This window comes from Branchiostoma floridae, chromosome 1 (assembly GCF_000003815.2).
Source record: "Branchiostoma floridae strain S238N-H82 chromosome 1, Bfl_VNyyK, whole genome shotgun sequence".
NCBI classification, from domain to species: domain Eukaryota; kingdom Metazoa; phylum Chordata; class Leptocardii; order Amphioxiformes; family Branchiostomatidae; genus Branchiostoma; species Branchiostoma floridae.
In genome coordinates this window covers 30,806,260-30,810,445 of record NC_049979.1, presented here as the reverse complement: position 1 = coordinate 30,810,445, position 4,186 = coordinate 30,806,260, and positions in this window count along the sequence as shown.

Below are 4,186 nucleotides of genomic sequence, written 5' to 3'. Positions count from 1 at the left end.
GAACCAAATTAGATCGATCGCGATTATACAAAGCAAAACAAATGTACCTCATGCAAGATATAAAGCAAAATTGTAGTAGAAGCGCTGAATTAGATTTAAGAGAATAAACAAAACAAAACAAATATACCACATACAGGATATCAAAGACAACATTGGTAAAAGTACCGAATTAAACAGAACATGTAGAAAACGCATCTTCATAAGACCTACAAGTGCTGTAGAGCTGCAGCGAACTTCGTGATAGACTGCCATCAATTATACTGTCTGACAGATTTGTTCACTTTCAACGCTTTTTAAAACACAGCATTAGTCCTATGGTGACCCGACTGGGTTTGTAGCAGTGTATACACCTGGAAACATTTGTACAAAAGTCTTCTTCTACTAAAGCCGTTATAGATTTGAAAAAAAAATGGTACATGACCGTCCAACGGACAGTACTAGTCTAAATTCAAATGTTAACTAAAGCCTATCTCCCTACTTTCTATTAATGCCTAATGTACCAGACAAATCTTTACCAAACATACCTATAACGGTTAAATAGTAATATCAATAGGTCTAAACCAGTGAGGACTTAGGGTACATATCCCATTCACAAAGTAAGATCAAATGTGAGTAGATTCATTCCACGCTCCGCCCTGTTGTTACGTATTTGTTATATACAGTGGAGTATCATTATACATTGTTAAAACAACCTCAGTATTGTGAAGCAATGAAGCAGTGCGTTGTTTCATTTTAGTTCGATGTTGTAGATCAACGATGGTAATGATTCACTAAAATGATTTTTTTTTCAAAAGTACCTAAGAAAACCATTACTGGGAAACAATATTATCCGTAGGAGTAAACCGTAATGACTGATAGTCAATATGTTTGGGGACGAGAAACAATTGATGGCTTACCTTTAATAGTCCCTTGTTTCCATCAGCTGCATTATCTAGTCTGTACAATTTTATCTTATTCTATGATCTTTCAGTTGGAATATTTATCATCCATGTGTGAAAGTCAAGGAAAGTTCAAATCTAGCTATTCTTGAGTTTTACTGTTTCAAAACCTACAGCTTAAACAGCGCTTCTATATAGATAATACTGAAGTCCCCATTCCGGGGAACGGAGCTAAGTCCAACTACCATGAACCTGAAAAAGATAGACATAGCTTGACAAGAAAAAAAAGAGGAGACATTTCCGCTGCAGTACATTCAAACCTGTTCTTTGCTTAGCTAGCTCCAACTAACATTCTAAATGTAAGAAACATCACCTTTTAGAAATGAATGTAGCGTTCTTCTGCAAATTATTTTTTAGTATAATTTGGCATGATGTATGTTGATTAGTGGAGGAACTGACGCATTGCTGATAAAAGAAGTGAAAACATCAGATTAAAAACAATATATCAACAAGTCACATAAAAGAATCTTTGAAAAGAAAATTGACTAGGATACCAATGTGTGTGTGTGTGAGTATATGTGTGTCTTGGAGGCAGAATACCAATACATAAGGCAGATATATATAACATTTATATATTTTCTTAGTGATAAGAAACAAAAGTCATTAATTACTGGTAGGAAACAAAACTTACTAGATAAATGGGAGTTATATAGCTTTAGAGCAAGATGTCGGTTATTCTCGTTTTCCGCAAAATTACTCACACCACAAGTTGTCAAAGTATTATTCATAGATAAATGAAACGATGTATGCACAAATACAAAACAAATCTAAAGCAGAGAGATTTTATGAGCAAAACCAAATCCGATACAGTCAGATTAGTCCCGACAATGTATCGGCAGGATGGGAGTTAAATGATATCCCAATAGGCACTCAAAGCTGTGTCTTATTCCAAACTTTCGGTTGAAAACCACGCTTTTATTATGTCCAAATGTAAATAGGAACAGACGGGGAGTTTATCAAAGACCATCTTTTCTTCATGTTGTATAATTCATGAATAGGGCTTTACATTTCAGAATGTTTTAGAAACTTGCCAGAAACCATAATGTAAAATAATATTCCACCACAAACATATAAATGGATCTAGTGCCACGTTATGTATTTAGCATGGCACAACAACGTTTAGCTGGATGCTTATGATAAAAAAGTTAACTACAGTCAAACCTGTCCAAGACGACCACCTAGTGGACCGGGGAAAAGCGGTCGATTTGGACAGGTGGTCGCTGAGAAGAGTATCGACTCAAAACATGCCCGATGCAAAGTATAAATGGTTTCCGTTGTGCTTAATGGCAAATAGCAAGCACACTGCACGCACGCAAAGTAGCGAGATCTTTAATGTCAAATACAAAGGGCACACTGTAAAATGTAAATTTAGCCCCAAGCTTTTATCGAGCTTTTATATGATACCGTGTTTTAAAGCTCAAGTATTTGTACACTAACGTTTTAGACTGTAAGGGAACTTTGATGCTGTCAGTTACCATACAAAAAAAAAACAAGCCTTTATGCGTCGCTATGTTCTTGATCTGAAATAACTACAGTGCACCTTTCGAATTCGATGCCCTGTACGTCCCGATAGCGTACTTATACCCACGGGTACAGTACGGTTGGACAAAACACTCACACAAATCTTTCTTAAAAAGGTATGAGCTGCAAAGATCTTTCTTAAAAAAGTATGAGGCTATATACGTTTCAGCATTCGTTCACTTTATAATGATATAGATTTTTTTTAAACTTCTGTAACAACTAAATTCGGATTTTTTTTACAACGATGTCGGCACAAAATAGCACTAGTTATCATCAAAAATCGATGAAAACCTCAATTTTGAAAATGATGCGGTCGTTATGGGTCCCAATTTGGGCCGGTCGCGGTCGCGTTGGCCAGGTGGTCGTTGAGAAAAGGTCGCTTAATGCTAACGTTAATGAGAAAAAAAATCGGGACCGAGAAAAAGCGGTCGAAATGGCCAGGTGGTCGCTGAGAAGAGGTGGTCGCTCGGGCAGCTTTGATTGTGAATATTGTGGTTACTGTGGTTTAAATGACGGGGACTTTCTTCTTTAAAGCTTTAGAAACGAACTCACCAATTTTAACACCATTAATATTTGCAGGTTACAATACACTTGAGCAAAATTGATAGCAATAATCAATTTAAAGGCATAAGGCCGAGTGACGACTGATATGTGGCAAACAGCCAAAGATGATGATATATGGCCGAAAAACGTATAAAAGCTTCAGACGTTCCGACAAACAGCAGCTCTAAAATTGTAACAGAAGGAAGTATGTCGGAGACACAATTGAAAAGAGTACACCCTCGTGAGTCTAATTCATTTCACAACACACTGTATGGCTTTGATCAAGCTGAATTGTGGAGATGTAATCTAAAGCTTTCCTTTAGAAAGTTCTGTCCCCAGAGAACGGATATAGTTGAGGTATGGATCTCAGGGGCCATTAGCTTGCTCGCCAACATATGTGCACAGTCAATTTGTTCTTTCTACTTAGGAATATATCCAGTCATTTAAACTAGAACTTAAACGTTCGACAGCTATACCAAGGGATTGTGAGAAGTATCACATAAAAGGAAAGGAGACAATAGCAGCTATCAGTCTGTACAGGGCAAAAACGACGTGCAGAGAAATAGGGAAAAGAAACGTATCAAATGAATTTCGCAATGTCATAGTTTGTATTGATGAAATAGAAAAGAAGAAGGAAATGATGCATCTACCTGTATCTTTGCTTTCCTTGCATTTATTGTCACTTTTGTACCATGTATTTACCTCTTCGGTGTAAACTGTGCATGTTTATAAATAGTGTATTCAGCTACTTACGGAAATACTTATACTCTGCTGTTGCCTTCACTGCATCAGACAAGACGTTTGCGCACAGGAGTACGGTTACAAAATGTGGTAACGGTGTAGCTACGTATGCAAGATTTAGACATATACCTACACAAGCAGAGAACCATGTGTATATTTGAAAGAAAAATAAAGGGAATAATATATTTTGATATTATGGGAACCCAAGATAGATTTTGTTTTAATTCAGAAATGTTTGATTCATTACTGTAGTTAATAGACATCATTCTGGTTATCAACAAAATATATTTTATACAATATGTTTCAAATACCGTATTGTTTAATGATCTTTCGTTGGAATTTTGCATTTCTGTGATTAATGAAAGGATGATAAGGGGACACCGAGGGACTTCCTTACCCTTCTCATATACCGTCTACTTCAGGTGAGACCTTTCATCACACGT